This window comes from Hemicordylus capensis, chromosome 5 (assembly GCF_027244095.1).
Source record: "Hemicordylus capensis ecotype Gifberg chromosome 5, rHemCap1.1.pri, whole genome shotgun sequence".
NCBI lineage: Eukaryota > Metazoa > Chordata > Lepidosauria > Squamata > Cordylidae > Hemicordylus > Hemicordylus capensis.
In genome coordinates, this window is record NC_069661.1 from 38,058,392 (window position 1) to 38,078,436 (window position 20,045).

The following is a 20,045-nucleotide window of genomic DNA, read 5'->3' on the forward strand; positions in this document are numbered from 1 at the left end:
GGTGCACAACCAAAAGGAGAGGAATGAATACGCTGCACCCCACCCTATCCACGCCAAAGCTTTCTAGCCTGGATTGGCTGTGACAAACCAGCTCCTGGGCCACTTTCAGTTACATCTCATCATCAAAGGAGAAGAACAAGATGTCTTCAGAATAAATGCATTCTCCCCTGCCCCCCGTGGATCAATGGCTCTTTCAATTTGCTCCTCCACACTGTGTAGATCAAAAGACAATCCCAGTCACCAAAATATTATTTTTCAAAAAGAGTTTTATTATCTACCATCAATAATTTAGAGAGCACTTTGAACAAGCAAAATGCTGGACCATTTTCCCTTCATTAATCCTCACAACTACCTTGTGCGATAGAAAGTGACAGGCCAGAGGGGGGTGGGGGGAAGAGGACTCCTCAATAAATTTAAGACAATCCTCCAAACAGGGGCGTAACTATCATTAGACAAGGGGAGACAGTCGTTTGGGGGCCCCACTGCCTTGAGGGCCCCCCCAGAGGCACGTCACATGACTCTCCACCCATCTATGTTGCACCCCCTAGGAATTATGTCGCGTCTCTTGGAGATCGGCAGTAGCAGAGAGTAAAAAAACTAGATTCAATGTGAACTAGATATTCACCGTATTCATAATATGGATGCGAGTGTGAGTGCACTATATATTGTGAAGTGTGTTTGTGTATATCAGTGAGGGGCCCATTTTAAAATCTTGTTTCTGGGCCCACTCTAACCTTGCTACGTCCCTGCCTCCAAACTATAGTTTGGCAGATTAAAAATGTGCCATAAACCTATGTATTCCCTTTCCCCCGTCCCATGCACAGATTTTCTCCTCCATTTCTAGATTGCTTTAGTCACAGTTTGCTGTGATATCCAAATCTGGCAGTTATTATTTAGCACTAACTTCCGAACGATGGCTTGGAAACCCACGGCTGGTATACCAGCATTAGCCATGGTTTGCCCAACTGAGATTTCATGGCAAACTATATCATGGTGCAGGAAACCAGAAAGAGAATGGAAACAGCATCTGAGAGGGGAAAAGTGGGGGAAAGTGAGTGCATGAGCTTACTGCACACCCAACTCTCCAAGTCATGCTCTGGAGGACTGGAAAGTGATGTCTGAACCAAGCCAAAATATCCTTTTAGTATTCTCACTTTAGGGAATGGGGATTAAAATAATTTAGGAACATAGCAAGCTGCCTTTTACTGAGTTAGACCCTCGGTCCATCTAGCTCAACATAGTTTACACAGACTGGCAGCAGCTTCTCCAAGATTGCAGGGGGAGTCTCTCTCAGTCCTATCTTAGAGATGCCAGGAGGGAACTTGGAACCTTCTGCATGCAAGCATGAAAGTGCTCTTCCCAGAGTGGCCACATCCCGTAAGGGGAATATCTTACAGTGCTCATACATATAGTCTCCCATTTAAATGCAAACCAGGGTGGACCCTGCTTAGCAAAGGGGACAATTCATGCCAGCTCTCCTCCCTGAGAAAAACTTGCCCAAGGCCACCTGGAAGTTTATAAATAAGAAAAAATGTGATCTACCCAAAGCATCCAGGTCCAAACCCATTACATGGTCACTAAGACACATTGGCTTTCTGCTTATTCGAAGCAGTCTTTGAGAACACCCATAATATTCATTGGATCACATACTGACTTGTTAGTCCATTGAAATCAGAAAGTCAGAAATCAGGTTAGTCAGGAATAACTTAAGCTCCTATTGAAAACAATGAGACTAATTGTAGTAGTCAGTATGTGACCCGTTATCTTTAGAGATAAGATACTGAAAGGAGGGGCTGCTTGTACCTCCCTCCCAGACAACTGAAGCTTTCTTAACACTGTAGTTACTTCCGTGTTTGTACTTAGTTTCTCTTTTAGAAACTCGCTGCAATTGCCTGCCATATCTACTCATGTCACTTTTCTTAAAGATCATGCAGGAAGTGACCACCTGCTCCCTTTCAGAAGTTAAGGATGAATAGACAATGCTATGTTTAAATACTCTAGCCCACTACTGGGGCCTTCAAACCTCTTAGATTTGGACCCACTTTTAAACAGGATCACTTTTTTTATTTTTTATTAACTATACACATCTGCCTGTCATTGTCCCACTCTCAGCTTTTGTACCTTTTTCATCTTTTTCTTCCACTTAAAAAAATCCTAGAGAAACAAAAATGGTGGTGCTGGTGCCACCCACCTCAGGTTAGAGTGCAATCTGGGCCATCAGCTGACGTCCAATGTCCTAACAAACTGTTACTGGCCAGGATCCAGACCAAAATTAATGGGACTTAAGTTAATCATGAGCCACCTAATGGTGCACCGGGGAAGTAACTTGCCTAGCTAGAGAGCAAGAGGTTGCTGGTTCGAATCCCTGCTGGTATGTTTCCCAGACTATGGGAAACACCTATATTGGGCAGCAGCGATATAGGAAGACGCTGAAAGGCATCATCTCACACTGCACAGGAGATGGCAATGGTAAACCCTTCCTGTATTCTACCAAAGAAAACCACATGGCTGTGTAGGCACCAGGAGACAACACCGACTCCTGCTGATTTTAAAGTAAAGTAACTTTGCTTTACTTTAAGTTAGTCATGACAAAGCATAAATAAGACAAGTTAGGCATGACTAACTTAGCCTGAATCCAGTGTACATGCAGAGTCAGACACAGGAGCATAGAAAGCAATCTTATCCCAAGTGAGACCTAGATTGGTCCATCTAGCTTAGTATTGTCTACACTGACTGGAAGCAGTTCTCCAAGGTTTCAGACAGGAATCTTTTCCAGCCCAACCCAAGGGCTGAACCTGGGATCTCCTGCATGCAAAGCAAATGCTCTACCACTGACAATTACTCAGTCTGAATGGTCTGGACTCTAGCCCAGATTATCTATTCTGAATGTCAGCAGCTCTCTGGGGTTTCACTTGCCTTTGGGGTTTCACCCAGAGAGCTCAGAACCAACACAAAGGAAGGAACAGTGGGGTAGAAATGAACCAAATAGAAGCAAACTAGATTGTGATCTCATCAATAATAAAGACTACAATGACAACAAAGATTTAGTGGCCAATATGTCCCACAGTGTAATGTGGGCAGTTCTGAGCCACCTGCGTCATCATGAGCATCTAGAGCACATATTCATGTGGTGAACAACAAGGCTGTTTTGCTACTACAGGTGGTTCTCGCTATCTGCAGAGGTTCCGTTCTCAGCTACAACCGCAGATAACAAAACGGTGGATGAGACCTTAAGTCACTGGCAATTGAGGGATTAGGTTACTGGACACTGTTCCCTCTAAGGCCATGCACATATGTACGCACGCTCACACATGTTCTGATGTCTGCTCAGTTAATTTTAGATCCTGCTCAGGTTGAATCAGGAAGGCCCCACTCTGAATGCATGTGCACACACACTGCCTTGATACTGTTGCCCAGAACAAAACTCACTCCACACACAGATGAAGAAAAATGAGAACACTTTTCCTGGAGGACAAAAAACGCAATTAGAAAGCAGAAATAAAGTACTCATGTCCAGCAATGCCTCCCAAAACTCAGAATTCCACCAATTTTCTGTGAAAAATAATGGGGGGGGGTTGATTCCCCCCCCACACACACACACACCATTTACAAAATGACTTATTTGAGCAAAATGGTGACCACCCAGGAAATGACTTGGAGGTCATTTCTGGCCACTCAGGAACTGCAGATAGATGAATTTTAACCCTTTTAAATACCGCATCCAGTGAGGTCAGGTCTCCATTGCCCAGCCATGGATAAACAATTCGTGATTGCCGGGACCAAGAATAACAAGGGCCAGGGCCACCTGTACTCACTGTTATGTAATCACACCTTTTGATGCAACCTGCATTATTCGCAGTGCAAGTCACATCGCAACGTGCTTACAATGGTAAGCAGTAGCGGTAAAGCCCTCTTGTGCAGCAATGTGCAGATGTGTTTTAGACACCTGCAGCTGTGTGTGGTCAGTGCAGAAGTGCCCATGTTACACTGTGGGACAGGTCAGCCGCTTTGTGATTAAGTTCAAAATCCTTCCCAAAGTATTATACCATTTGCAGAACTAAAGAGATACCCAGACGACCATTTGAATCTTTATAGTAATGACTGTAGACAGACAGCATTTATATCTACAGATTACATTGAACCACAAATGCTATAGTTCTGAAGCTCTGTATCCTGATTTAGTTCCATGCCCCTCATGCCACTGAATTCATAATTATAGGAAGTTATACCATGTAAGAAATACATGAGAGTGATTCTGCACATACACAGAGTCTGAAACACTCATTTTGTCTGAAACACTCATTTCAAAATTGTCTGAAACACTCATTTACCCAATTGTCTTCCAATTTCTGGGTGCATTACCAGCAACTTTCATTTACTGTTTACCTTAGAAATGCTCCCTATCTGTCTATAGGTGGCCAGTTTAGAAGATCTGAAATGTCAGCTGTTGATTGGCAAAATAGATTTTCATTAAACAGGGTACTGTGGGATGCACCATACAGTGGATAAAAAACTGCTTTTGAAAATGCTATGGAGCAGCTTTCCTGAGAAAACACATTGTGGTACATTTATTTAAAGCCTGTTTTCATACCAATATAGAGAGGTTTTTTGTTTCGTCCTTCACTGTACTTCTGATCTGATGCTAAATGAGAGCATTTTTTTAAAACTATCAGATATGTACTAAGCTCAAAACAAAACTAGGCCGTTTCAGAACTATCAGGAAATCAAAAAACAAAGCTGGTCTTTTTAAAAAGGCTAATTTACCAGTGAAACCAACTTTCTCAAGGGAAAGCCGTGCCGAATGCTGTGCAGTGGTTCCACAAGCAGAAGAGTGAAGTTTTGATGGCATTTCAGGCAAACCTTCTGATGACATAACCTCACAATCTCTGAATAGTCAGCACAGGCCTCTTGCTTTCCGATTGGTGAGCCCTATATCAGCAGACATCAGAAGATGACGATTACTGGCTGGACAATAACAAGGGGAGTAACTGTCATTTACTGCTGATAGCATAAACTTGACAGACTTTCCTTTTATTTGTGGAGAGAGTGGGATGTTGCTGCTTGCTCAGTGATTTCTTTTCTTGCAGATTTTACAGTCACCGACCAATTTGTGATACTTCCGCAGCTGCCAGTGAATCACAGTTCACAGTCCCATCTGATCACTCAGTCTGTAAGTTTACACTATGCAAACTGTATAGAGTTAACTTTCTACAATAGGAACAGTCCGATCAAATGCATGACTAAAATATGTATGGTCAACTCAAAAGAGACCAAAAAAGTGGAGGTGGAAGGAAGCTGTTGGACTAATTATATGAACTACCTACTGGCCTATAAGCAATACTCAGCCTGCAGTCCAAATCTTGCCTGCCAACACTAGTATTTATTAAGCACCTATAACAATCAGGCATTTCATATATGGAGGAAACCAAATAGTGTCCCTTCCTCTATACTTGTAATCTAAAGCAGACACAACACAGGAGAAGAGTGTTGTTTATTATTATTTTAAAATATGTGTGCATGGCTTTTCTTCAACAACAAAACTCCTCAAAGCTTTTTACATAGCCAAAGATATGAAAAAGTGGTTCACTGTCTGTCCCAAAGGAGTTCATAACCTATAAAAATTGCTTAAGCCAGACACCAGCAACAGTCACCAGACAGATGCTGTGCTGGCTTAAGCAGGGATAGTTGTCCTTCGTAAATAGAAATAAATAGAAGAGCTGCTACTTTTAAAAGGTGCCTCTTTGCCCACTTAGCACAGGTTATCAAATAAAGGGATGAGAAGGAGGCATTGGAAATTTGCCTAGCAAACTGAGATAACAGTTTGTTATCTTGTTGAGATAACAAACTGAGACACGCTGGAGTGGAGCCAGTCAAAAGCAGTATCACAAAGGGCTGGTTTGCCCCATACGTCAAATAGGACCTGCCAAATCAAGCAGAGAGAAGTGGGGGTGCACACATCCCCCCTCCTGGCCAGGTGCCCTACCTTGCCACTGTATAATCACATGCCTCAGCTGGGGCAGCTTACTTGCCACACTACTGGGGCGATACAATACGGGCACCCTCCTGTGCACAAGCAAACTGATGCACTAGATCAGAACAGGATCCAATCAAATTTTGGATCATTAAAGTAATGCCCCAATATCATATTAAAGTAACCTAGATATCCGGGCTGTTTGTGGCTTTAATAATCAGAATGGACTGTATACTAGTCTGATCTAAGGTAAAGTGTGCCGTCAAGTCGATTTTGACTCCTGGCGCCCACAGAGCCCTGTGGTTTTCTTTTGGTAGAATACAGGAGGGTATTTGGTAGAATTACCATTGCCTCCTCCCACGCTGTATGTGATGATGCATTTCAGCATCTTCCTATATCACTGCTGCCCAATATAGTACCAGTGGGGATTCGAACTGGCAACCTTCCGCTTGTTAGTCCAGCATTTCCCCGCTGCGCCACTTAAGGTGACTATAGTCTGATCTATTGCATCATATAAATACAGAGAAATAAATTTGGAGAAACTTCCTCACAGAATTTAAGGAGGCTACAACTTAGCCTCCATTTCCCCCTCATAGTAATGGGATTTCAGCAATGTGTAGTTTGGCCCACAGTAAGAGAGTAACTGGTAGATATGCTTTAGAGGTGACAGTTCTAGAAGACACAGCTGTAAGAATGCACTACAGGCAAGAATTTGAGAAAAGGCAGGAATGTTTATTAAGGGCAGGGCTTACATTTGTTCAGTTAGACATTTGTGGTTAATGTAGGATGTAAAGGAGCATATCTATACCACAGACTTAAATTGGTTTAATAGTTATGCTCTCTCCCCGGGAAGTTTAGGAACTGAAGTTCTGCAAGATGAGCTAGGGATTTCTAACATGAGAATTTTCAGTACCCTCATCAAATTACTATTTCCAGGATCCTTGAGAGGAAGTCATAATGATTATATCAATTTTATACCCATTTAAATTTTTATAAATGTCTAGAGAGGAAATCCACTTAATGACTCATTTGTCAAGCACCATCCTTATCCCAACTAGATAAGGCCATCTTCTAACACAAAATTAGATGCTACTACCAAGGCAGTAAAGGATTGCCAACATTCCCCATCCAAAAACCATCCTTAGTTAATTCAAAATAATAGAGGTGGAGGGTCTGTGGGATTGTACATTAAAGGTAAAGTGTGCCGTCAAGTAGATTTTGACTCCTGGTGCCCACAGAGCCCTGTGGTTTTTCATTACAGTCCATTAAAGGAATGTGAATATGAAAAAGTTTGGAATATACCAGGTCCAATACAATACTCCACACTGTTCAGTGCATTATTCTAAGTCACATGGGATCACAGATATTGGAATATAGCTTTCAGAATGGATTGCCTAAAGCAAATGCTGATAAATAGGATTGTTTTGCTTTTTAAATTCATTTGGAGAATTCCTATATACAAAGCAGTCATGCTGTTGAGGTATACACTTTCCTCGGAGTTCACTAACTACATCCTTGCCCTGAATTTTTGAAGCAGTCTGATCCTCAAGATCTGAGCAAAAAGACCAAAGTTGGAGATTTTGCTGTATCAGACACAGATTAACAAATTAATAGAATTGTTCATAACACACACACACACACACACACACACACACACACACACACACACACACCCCTAATCTGTTTTGGCCCACACCCCACTTTCTTCCTCTAGAAACTAATATGTTTCCAGCCTGTTTGTAAATACGTGGGATAGATTGATATGGTAGGTCAAGAATGCAAAGAAGAGAAAAGCATACATAAATGGGAGCAGGACAGACCAGGGTGGGAAAACATTCTGCAGCAGTTAGGATATGCAGCACAGAAGTTCAATCAGATGACTATGTATTCTTGTTTGGAAGAAGCTGATGCTTATTCCACTGGGTTCTGACCAGGCTTCGCTTGATTTAGAAGACATTCCATATGTTTTGTAAGTAAAAGATGTCAACAATAGATTCCTAACCAATTTAAGTATTGACAAAATTTTGCTCTCTGGTGCCCCAGCCTTCCAATCACAGAAACAGCCACCATCAGTCTTATGGCAGTTGCCTCTAGTTGCCTCTTCAGTGCTCTTCACTGCAACTGTGATGAGCACAGGGAGGGGGAGGGTTCTAGGTGCATCAGCACTGGGGGCGGGAGTTCCAGTTGCCCTCTGGGATGCTGTACATGAGTACAGCATTCATCACCACCACCCCACGTCTGAACAGGGCAAGTGACTCTACCACTACTGCAGTGCACAGCTTCAGGAACCACTGGATATGCTCCAGAGTATGCCCACAGTTCATGCTGGGTGTCAGTAAGGCCTAAAAAGCCCAGCCGGTGTGCTTTGTGGACTGAGTGTATGCTCTGTATGATGTCCCAGAATCCAATACATTGTACAAGGATTCCACAGCAGACATGCAGGGGTCCCTCATAGGTAGGTTGACACCGAAAGGATTTCCTCACAATGCAAAGTTGGAAAACCACTACTTCATAGTGCAAGTTCTTGGCAGGATAGGGTTTTTATACCTTCAACATAAATAATACAAATATTTCTATACCGCTTTTCAACAAAAGTTCCCAAAGGCAGGTTGTGTGTGTGTTTATGTATATGGCAGCCTGTCCCCAAAGAGCTCACTCTTAAAAAGAAACATAAGATAGACACCAGCAACAGCCACTGGAGGGATGCTGTGCCGGGATGGATAGGGCCAGTTGTTCTAATCACCCTATCCAGTAGCCAGGCAATATAGTCCATGAGAAAGGTTTAGGGCACAACCAACTCTCATTAATATATGTCCACTGGTGTCAGTAGGAGTTTGATCAAAACTTTGCTGAACAATAACAGTGATTGTATTTATGGACAGAGGTGGATTGTACTTTTGGCTAGTTTGTGTGTGCGTGGTTTTTTGTTGTTGTTGTTGTTTTTGCAACTGCATTAACTTCTGTTATGTTTCACTTTAATATCAATGTCACTGGTCTCAAGATTACAAGACTGGAACATTATTGACCCTAATGTTCTCCACTAGCACAACCTGTAATCACTTCAAGTTTCACTACAATGAAACTTTAAAAAAATTACTTCTCCAGCACTTTTTGGCATATAAAGGGCTTTCACGGCACGAGCCTTAGCTTGTTCAGCTCTTCCTTTATCCTCACAGTCACCTTGTATGTGTGGCCATGCTGACCGATTGTGACTCCCCCAAGGCTATCCAAAGAGCTTGTCAGTGGAGTTGGGATTTCGACATAGCTGCCTCATGTGCATAATCCAACCCAATTTGGATTATGTCTCTTCACCATTTCGTTCAAACTTTGTTCAGAAGTAAATCTCAGTCAACCAACTGACTGACATTTAGATGAGGCACAAAGACTTTGCCACTGGCTTGTCACAACTGCTTGGATGACTTGGCTCTGGTTTCCCTGGAAGATGCCACCAGGCAACCTTGTGACAAGAAGGACACCACGTACACTATGGACCTGTGCCCATCTTGCTAGCTGGCTTCTGGCCAAAACGATAACTCTCTTTCCTCCTTGAAGCAGGATAAACTACAATACTTCATTTTTTTGGAAAGGGTTAGTGACTCACTCTTTTAAGATATGGAAATTGTACGAGGAGAACTTAGGTGGAGAAACAGGGGTGGGCAGCATCAAGACAAATAGTGGGGAGTGAGGAAGGAGGTGAAGCCTCAGGTACCAAGAACAAAAAGTACTGATTGAACAGTCCACTTATGTCTGTCCAACACATTTTTGGCCTCATCTTTCCTCAAGGGCATAAATATGCTTATTGATGCTTATAGTGTGGACTTTCAGGTAGGCAGGCTCCTGAGATATAATATTAATTGTTCTGAGAACCTATTACCTTCCTTCTTCTCCTCTGAAAGGAGGATTTAGCCAACATTAGACCTGTGGGCAATCTTTCTCTCTTGGGGAAAAAGTGATGGCGCATGAGGTTGGCAGGGCAACTCCAGGTGTCAACTCCTTGATGACACATCCTACCTGGATCTATTTCAGTTTGGCTTCTGGCCTAGATATGGCATGGAAATAGCCTCAGTGGATGATCTTCATCGTGACAGAAATGATACAGCTCTACTGATCTTGTTGGACCTCTCACCAGTTTTGCGAACTGCACATTGTTCTCTAATATCTCCAGTTCTCTGTGAGAGCATCATGGAATAGACTTAGTGATGGAGCAAATGTTTTGCATGTAGAAGGGCCTGAGTTCAACTCCCATCTTCACCATGTAAAATGATCAGGTAGCAAAAGATGGGAAAACCCCTAGGCCTGAGGTCCTGGAGAGCTGTTGCCACTCAGAACAGAAGATACCAGGCTGGATGGACTAATGATCATATGAACTTGCTCACCACTGGTTTCAATCCTTCCTATCCAATAAGACCCAGAGGATAGTCAATGGGGACATTGTCTCAGCTCTATGGACTGGGAGTCCCACTTATGAAGCCAATGAGTGAGATAATCTGTAGTTTTTGAGTAAAGTGTCATTAGACCTAACGTTACCAATATTCTAACAACACCCAGCTATACCTCAGTTATCAGACATTTGAGGGCTGTTGGATCTATCCTAATCAAAACATCACAACTGTGGTCAGGTCAACAGGGGCTAACTCAGTCTTATAAGTGAAGCCAAGAAATTTATTCACTTACAAAAAAAAATTATTCACCTGCTCTGAGGCAGTTTATTCTTATTCATGGTGATGTAAAGTAAAGTTGCACTGTCAAGTCGGTGTCGACTCCTGGTGCCCACAGAGCCCTGTGGTTCTCTTTGGTAGAATACAGGAGGGGTTTACCATTGCCATCTCCTGCACAGTATAAGATGATGCCTTTCAGCATCTTCCTATATCACTGTGCCCAATATAGGTGTTTCCCATAGTGGTGTAGGCAAAGTTTATTTCTTTCCACCCTTCCTGCCATGCCTCTGTGGGTAGTGGTAGTTTCAGAAGCATTTGAAGTTCTCCTGCCAGTTGACATTTCCTCCCCTTCTAGAACAGGGGCTCTCAACCTTGAGCCTGCAGATGTTGTTGGATTACAACCACCATCTTCCCCAGCCACAATATGCCATTGGCCATAGTGGCTGAAGATTATGGGAGTTGTAATTCAACAGGGAAATGCTTGACTTACAAGCAGAAGGTTGCCAGTTCAAATCCCCACTGGTATGTTTCCCAGACTAAGGGAAGCACCTCTATTGGGCAGCAGCCATATAGAAAGATGCTGAAAGGCATCATTCTCATACTACATGGGAGATGGCAATGGTAAACCCTTCCTGTATTCTACCAAAGAAAACCACAGAGCTCTGTGGTCACCAGTATTCAACACTACTCAACACCTACTTGAAGGCACAACTTTACTTAAAGGCAAGACAAGATTAGCATACCAAAACTGGATCTATTCAAGTCAGAGGGAATACTAGTGGGTCTTGGAGGGAGGGAGTTCGCTTGTGATTTACAGGATTATCATCTCCCCATAAGAACAGGTATGGAGTGATAATGGTTTGGGGGTATATGAATGAAACTCAGAGAGTCACTTGATCTCATGTTCCCCCCACTCCTTTTCTCTCATGCACAAGAAGAAGAAAAGCTTTTACTTTCACTAACTTAATAACCATAATGTACATAGAAGTGGGATGAAATGTTGGTAAAAATATTTAGGGAATCATTGTTTGTTTTACGTCTAGTTTGTTGAACCAGGATCAAATCATGGTTTTGTCCATTAGCAAGACAGTAGGCTCAGGCCCCCTAATCCCTTGGAATGATAGCAACCTGGGGGAGTGGGAGAAAGAGAGGTGGCTCTTTTTACCAGCTTGTATGATATTGTACACAAGATGATTTGACATTCAAAGTTGTGATTCAACAATTAGAAAGTGGGCGGTCTTGCACTTTGCTTGAAATACCCACTCAGGGCTATGGAGATTCATGATTTTAGCCTTAACACAACACATAGGCATGGAGACCTTAACTCACATCAACTTCTCTGGAAGTTAATTTTGCCTAACTATGTGCTGGATTACAGCAGTAACTACGATATCAGCAATCTGTCATTTCAACAGTTGTTACCTTTTCCTACATTAAACTCCAGTGACGGGTAGCCCACAGCCTGAGGATCCAGCTCTTAAAGCAACCTAATCTGGCCCTTCAGAAACTGAAAGACAAAAACTAGATGATTTTGCCATAATCGAAATCCTTTGTTAATGTGATTTTTTTTTTAAGAATATGAGATTGTTACACACTTTAACTGGTTTATGTAAAATACTTACATAAAATATTTTGCCACCTCACCTTTCCACCAAAATGAGGCCTGAAGGCAGCTGACAAGAAATAAAACCCAATCTATAATAAAATATCATAGATACAACAAATACCCAATTGAAAACAGCAATAAAACTAAAGTTCTCATCCAAGACCTTTGAATCCAAGACTTGTGCTCAGCAACTGAGTTACAGCTCCTCCCAAAGATACACTTACAGAGCAGCCCCTATCAGTACAGATCATCTCTGCTATAGCCTCACAAGTATGCACTCTTAAGCCCAGAATCATTAATAACAAATATCAATTGTTTCACTGGTGAAGTAGATCTCTGGCTAAGAATCTTCTTCCAAAAAGAGAGATCTTTTAGTGAACATCTCTGGAGCCTTGGCTCCATTCCATTTTCTATACCATCCTAAAACATTTTAAAATTAAACTTGAGGACTTGATTCACTAGAGCCTTTTAACAAAATACACAGAGTTAGAAACTGAAGCCGACACACAGCTGATCCAATATCTGGAGCTGGAAGGAAGCAGTGTGGAAGCGACGATTTCCCCCATGAGCCTAGATAGTGGGAGCTGAACATTATTGAGATCCCAGCAGGTAAACTTCTGCAGCAAATTAAGGCACCCAGGGGATCTTTATAATGATGGTTGTTGTGGCTTATTATTAATATGCAACACCACATTCTGCATTTTACATGTTCCCAGAGCATTCCAGAAATATTAAGTAATTAATTCTCTTCGGGGCACACATTATTATCCTCATATTACAGCAAGAGAAACAGAGGCAGTTGTACGACCTCTGCAAGGTCATTCAATAAATAAGCCCAGCATAGCCTGGCTGAAAATACACCGTTACAAATCATACCTTTAGATCAGGGGTGGGCAACCAATGAATTCAATGGGGCTTACTCCCAAGTAAGTGGGTATTGGATTGAAGCCTTTGCTCCATCCCCACTCCGGAAAAGGTCCTGCAGATGCCCAGGATGTATAATCAGACTTCACAGAATCAGAACCACCAAACACAACCCAGCAGGTCTGTACATTATTGCAGCAACCAATATATTTTCCTTAAACCACGATCACAACGCAGCAAAAAGCAGCTGGAAGAGTTCCTTTCCTGAAGCTGCATAGGTCTGGAATTGATCAGCACTTGGAGAATGTGTAGGAACCTAAAGTACAATCCCACTGGAAGACACAATTTAAAATATAAGCGATAAAGCTACCATGAATAAATACTAGTACAGAGGAACAGAAAGTTTTCATCTGGTGATAAATATTTCTGTTGTGCATGAGTGTGAACAGGCTTGAATTTCTTTCAACTTCCCCCTCCATTTAGCATCAGAAGACCAACATACAACACTCCTAGGCTGACAAAGACCCAAGAAGCTTAAAAGAAGCAACCACACCAACAGCATCAAAACCAGGCACCTCAGCACCCTTCCTAACCTAACCCTACTCACAATCCATTCTGTAGGGGAGCAGAGGATAACATTCAGATGTGGTTTCATTTGTGATGCTTTTCAAGAACTCACAAAAACTACACAAAGAAAGCTGAAGCGTCTCAAGAGAATGGAACTGTCTAGCATAGTGAACCCAAAATTAGCTGTTGAGTCTGAGCCAGCCCTCAACCATGATTCCATTACTATTGGGGAGAACAGGAAATCACACTCACTATACATTTGGAAACCCAACTGTAGTAAAAGCTTTGTGGGTAAGTGAATGGCTGGAGAGAAGAAAGCAAGCAGCCAAATTTTTATGTTTATATGGATGCAACAATCAGTCACTGTTGGCACCACAGACAAGAAGAGAGCAGAAAGCAGAAGTGGATGGAATAGTATGGGAAATGGTAAAAAGCAAAGGCAAAAAACTAGAGGGAAGCAAATGGAAAAAGCACGCATAGGGTTAGGATGCATAAATAGAGGAACATAGAAAAGATGCAGAGGTGGATACATTAAAAGAAGTGCACATGGGATATTGGATGGATGTTGATAATGAAATTAGATGGGGACACAAATTACAAGCTTGAAGATTCTGAGTTTCTGAACCTATTTACAGTGTACGAGCAGGGCAACACCTCCCTTCCTTTTTATTTCTTAAATTTTCTCTTCCTTTCCTTTTGGAGGAGGGAGAGAGAGAGAGAGAAAGACAGAGAGGGACAGGTGACTAATTCATTGCTTGCAAGTATTTATGTTTTTTAAATGTATACTGTATTGATGAACCTCAGATTATTGTACCAAAAAACTGTGAAAATGTGTTATAAATGTTTATACATATACTATAGCTCCTATCAGAGCCAGAGGTGGAAGGGTGAGTTCACTAGGGGGTGAATCTTTGATTGTAAGGGATTCAAAGTAGGCTTCCACCATCCAGTTTATTTTAATGTGGGACAAAACACTCTTTCCACATAAGATTCCTGGAGGAGTGGTAATAGGAATGCTCTTGAAACGTGATTCGGTCTCTGAATTGCAGCATGGTCCTTTTAAAATCGAGGGCTTACCCAGCCCTTTTAACTCCGAGGAGAGCAGGTCCTTCCCTGCTCCTCCTCCGCTCGCCACCCCTTCTGTACTGGCAGTGCTCTCCCCAGCCATCAGCACGCACCGACCGGCACTCTCCCCCAGCACCCTGCGCATGATGCCAGCACGCACATGGCCTCTGCCATGTGCATACGCCATTTGCGTGCCAGTGGGTTCTTGGGACAAGCACCGCTGCCACAGGAAGCTGCATGCTTGCTTCCTTTTTAAAAAAGATCTCGCTCCCCCTCCCCACAGTGCTGGGCCAGTGCATGGACCTCTGTTTGTGCACATCCCTAATCACAGCAACCTTGTGAAGTTGGTTAGGCTGAGAGATAAGTGATTGGACAGGAGTCACCCAGTGAGTTTCATGGCTGAATGGGAGGTTTATATTTGGGATTCCGCAGTCCTAGCTTTTACTCTAAAACCACAACACCACACTGGCTCTCAATGGCTCTACCATATTTTCCAGATAGGCTTCGATACAAGAAGAAACAGATACAGTACTTCATTTCAGCCCAGTGTTGCTGTCAGACCCCAAACATCTATTTCAGAAGCTGCTGTAGTAGCATGGAATTCCAATCTGCTCTCTGCTAGAATTGTCCTTTTCTTTTTTTTTTACACTATCAACAAAATAGTAAATATTGAAAGTAAAACCATACTATTCCAGAATGTGTCTCCTCACCAGAAAATAACCATTGCTTGCCCCTAGCACATCTAGATAAGAGGCTTACTTCCTGGCTTTTTTTTTGAAAGGCCTAGACCCTATTTATTTTTAAAGGATTATTCACTGGACAGATGAGAGATGTCCAAGACTGAGGTGGGGGCAGGCTTTCAGGCCAGAGATACCTTTAATGGGATAGGGGCTTTGGGCCTTCAACAGCTGCCTAAAATGCAAATATTAACAGATGAAGCTTTCCCAGACATGTAAATGGACCTGTTGGTTTTTGTTATGCTGCTATTAAAAAGCACATTTCTGTTCATCAAAAAGATGGACAGGATGCAACAGAAGAATGCATCATTTCACAAGTCAAAACAGAAAGTGGATTTAGAGAGCTGGACTTAATTGCACGATGAGAGGCAGCAGACATCCACCTTTGTCTCTGGTTTCAGACACAATGTGTCAAACTTTATGGTAGCCACTTTGAAGTTTGGTACATTATATCCATAACCACACAGAGGGGCAGATATCTGGACTCTTTCTTAAGTTTAGTGTTGTGGGAGCCATTTCCTAGTGATAGGAACATAGGCAGCTGCCATATACCGAGTCAGACCATTGGTCCATCTAGCTCAGTATTGTCTACACCAGGGATTCTCAACGTTGGGTCCCCAGCAGAGTTGCCAGAACCTAAGGGGTATACTCGTGGGCCAAATGGGCCGTAAGCCAGAATTTGGCTTTTTAAAAGCCAAATCTGGCCACGTAGGTCCCCAGATGTTATTGGACTTCAACTCCCATAATCCCCAACCAAAGGCCACTGGGGCTGGGGATTATGGGAGTTGAAGTCCAAAAAGATCTGGGGATCCAACATTGAGAACAGACTGGCAATGACTTCTCCAAGGTTGCAGGCAGGAATCTCTCTCAGCCCTATCTTGGAGATGCCAGGGAGGGAACTTGGAACCTTCTGCATGCAGATGCTCTTCCCAGTGCAGTCCTATCCCCTCAGAGGAATGCTCAATGCGATCTCCCATTCAAATGCAACCCAGGTGGACCCTGCTTAGCAAAGGGGACAATTCATGCTTGCTACCACAAGAGCAGCTCTCCTCTTGATGGGCAGCTGTATTTTACGACAAGGGTTGGGCAAACTTGGCCTTCCACCTGTTGTCAAACTACAACTCCCATCATCCCTAGGCGCAGTTTATTGTGGCTCGGGAAGATGGGGGTTGTAGTTCAACCACAACTGGAGGGCTAGGTTTGCCCACCCCATTGTAGGACCATGTGGACAAAGTCAGTTTCATGGTGGTTTCTCATGCAATCATCACTCTCCATCACAAGTCACAACTGGATAAGACATTGGCCCAACCCATGTGGGTCTGGTACCTAGAGATTCACTGTGGCAACCTGGGATCTTGCAGCAGGGAAGCAGGTGAGCTCCCAGGCCAGGCATCCCCAAACTGCGGCCCTCCAGATGTTGCTGGACTACAATTCCCATCATCCCAGCCACAATACATTGTAGCTGGGGGTGATGGGAATTGTAATTCAGCAACATCTGGAGGGCCGCAGTTTGGGGATGCCTGTCCCAGGCTGTTGACAGAAGAAGCCCCCGTAGTACTTAATCCTGGTATTAGCACTGCAACTCTTAACGGATTTCTAATTTTGCAGAGGGGATGATAATACTAGGCTTCCACTAAAGGAGCCTACAGGCAACCACTGTGCCCCATGCTGCTCTAGGTGCCATCTGGCAAGCTTTGAAGTGGTTATTAAACAACTTCCAGACACACATATATATCCAGTTTCAGGAGGCCAAGGAGGTCATGCAGAAACTGGATCTAGATACCACTGTGTAGATACTGCAGTGGCCAAGAACAGTGAGATGTGTGCATGAGTCAGCATAAGGGTGGGAGAAGGCTTAGCCCCATGATGTTTTTGGTGCCACTGCCCATGCTCCCTAAAACCTCCCTAAAAGATTAGTGGCTTCCAGGGCAAGTGTGCTATTCCCAAGCACCAGCACCACCCTTTACAAAAAAAATATTAAGCACTACAAATAATCATGAGGGAAACATGTAGCGAGAAGGGATTGCACAAAGTGCAGGAATTCTCATGCCTCTATATAAGGCCAGAGACCCTTTGCTTTCTTATGTACACACAGAGAAGAATGTGGATGCCTTATGCACTGAATTTTAGAAGGCACAATATAAATGTTTTAAAGAACACTATAATAAATAGTGCTCAGTGGAGCACTATTGCAGTTCCCAAACCAGTGATCCATTCTCAAGTAAGAGTACAAGTGGGAAAAATGTTCTGCAAGATGGGGTTTCCTCTCCGACTTGCCTGCTGATTGGGGCCCCAATCAGAGGCAGTTCTGGTCCTGTATTTTCTCCAGCTCCCCTCCTGACCCACTTACAGTACCTATAGCCAGGAGTACAATAGAAGGGTCTTTCTACCTTCTCTAGGTGAATTTTTTGGCAATGCTGCTGAGGAAGTGAAATGTGATAAAGTGGTGGTGGTGGTGGGGAAACAAACCCTGAGGTTTTTGCTGCTGCTGTTGCTTCAAGACAGCAGATCGGAACAAAAGGGCAGAGAAGGAGAAACTCAACACTCCTGAGAGAGTTGGTACGCCTGGGGTCTCTGTTGCTTCAGTTTAGTAGAAAGGAGAAAAGATGCAGGAGTTTCTCAACCCTCACCACAGGGGACCAGAGAGGAAATCAAGAGAATGTCGAAAAACCTCAGATTAGATTGCCGTTTATTTATTTATTTTAAACCGACCTCTGCAGCTGTCTCTTTAAGCAGTCTGGTCTGCAGCAATCAGCAGGTGATCATGTCTAGCTCCAGGCCCTGAAAAACCCCACCTGCTGATTTCTGCATAACTATTAAAAGGGGCGGATAGGGTTCTTGTTTGCTCTTTCTTCTCTAGTTGATAAGCCTATCCGAGACGATTTCCAAACTGGGGGGAAGGGGGGGCGCAGGACAGGTAGCCAAGAATCAGCTGTGCAATACCCGGGTACCTACTGTCCAATCTGACCTACACCCTGCACGAGGGAGGGGGCGGCCATGGCTACTAGCAGGGTGAGCAGGGCGTGGGCATGCCACAATTTGCAACGGCGCCCTCCTTCCTCCGCTATTGGACCCCACGACACCACCCCACACACTCCCGACCTGCTGTCCAGAGAAGGGCAGGAGAACGCTGCGTGGCCAGGGAAGGATCTGGCGGCACACAGGGTCCGCTAGGGTGAATCTGCCGCTTGGCAAGCGCGTTCGCTCGGGCGGCTCGAGAAGACCAGCAGCCCCCGGCCTAGGAGGAGAGGGAGGGGGAAGAGGCGTGGCAGGGTGGAAGATTTAAACCTGAGGGAGCGTGAACTGGCTGCGAGCGGGCACGTGTTTGTGTGTCTGAGAGAGAGCAGGATGGCGGCGCCCTGCAGCTCCCAGGAGCAGGCCGCGGACCCACGGCCGGCGCCATCCTGCTCCGCTTCTCCATCCCTTCTCCCGCTCTGCATTACCCAGCTACCTTTCTAGAGGCCGGGGCTCAGGCTCTGCCCAAGGGTCGCACCCTTTGACCTAGAACCCCTAATCTCAGGTTGTGCGCCGCCCGGTGAAGCCTGTCGTGTGGGGAAGGCGCTCTGCTCATGCGCGACATCACTCGCCCCTCTATTAATGCACATGTCCCCGGCGTTCAGAAATCGGTTCCGGGACTGCCTGGTTCGAAATTAACCCCCACCCTCGCCATAGCGTCACCTCATTTCCCCTCTCCGTCTCCCACTAGTTACCCCATAAAGGCGTGTGTGTGTTTGAGGTTACATACACTTTCAGCCTTTAATCAGTCAGATCTGGGGATGCTGCCAGTCAATGCCTGGAAAGACTGATATTTATTTATTTATTGCCCCCCTCCCTGTGATTCTCATCAACAACCTGAAAAGATGCATTTTCGGTAAGCCTGACTTTCCCTTGTAGAACGTTGCCCTACCAAAGTTTCAGAAGGCAAGGACATCCTAAGACTGCTCCTGGAATAAAGGACATCTAATGTACAAATGCCTTATCCCTTTCACATTGTATGCTGCTTTTGTCCTATTTATAAAAACGTGATATAAATGGAATTATTAGGATTTATTATCATCTACGGATCAGATGGGGAGCTTCACCGTAAAATAATGGGCTACTCTAGGGGCGGCTTAGACTAGAGTAGTCCGGGTAGACACACGACTACTACGAGGGAGTAAACAAATTTAAAGCATCTGTGTCAGCGTGTGCTCTTCGTATTGCTTAATGCTGAAGGTAACCGACATTGCAGTTACTTTTGCTCTCAAAGTTTCCAGCCTCTCCTTGCCTCCAGGCTGCCGGCAGCAGAAGCAATAATCCCTTCCCAACTAATCGCTGAATATCCCCACGCTCTTATTCATTGAGATATATAAAACAAAAGTGAATAGCAGCAGAGATGCTGTCGAGCTTTTGTTTGCACCGAAGTGGGTCTTTGCATTGATCTGGAGGCGGGTCTCCCCCGCCGGCTCTTCGTAACAGTTAAAAGGGAGTGGGGGGTGGGGTGGAGGTAGGACTTGCCCGGAGAGGAGGGAAATAGGCCAGAAGTACAAATGGGAGTAGTTAGGCAGAGATAGGAGGAAGAGATGAGAGCAGAGATG

At 44.0% G+C, this 20,045-nt stretch overlaps 1 protein-coding gene across 6 annotated transcripts in view; it reads right to left on the bottom strand.

The window, feature by feature from the left end:
- The window catches only part of ELOVL6 (ELOVL fatty acid elongase 6), a 149,704-nt gene that overhangs the window by 108,046 nt on the left and 21,613 nt on the right, over positions 1 to 20,045 (bottom strand). Inside the window, exon 1 of one of the 6 annotated variants that reach the window (XM_053258060.1) lies at positions 4,765 to 4,881. The exons of the other annotated variants lie outside the window; for them this stretch is intronic. The gene's annotated coding sequence lies outside the window, so the exon portion shown is untranslated. Of the gene's footprint in view, positions 1 to 4,764; positions 4,882 to 20,045 lie in introns of those variants that run through there. 6 annotated transcript variants of the gene reach the window in all.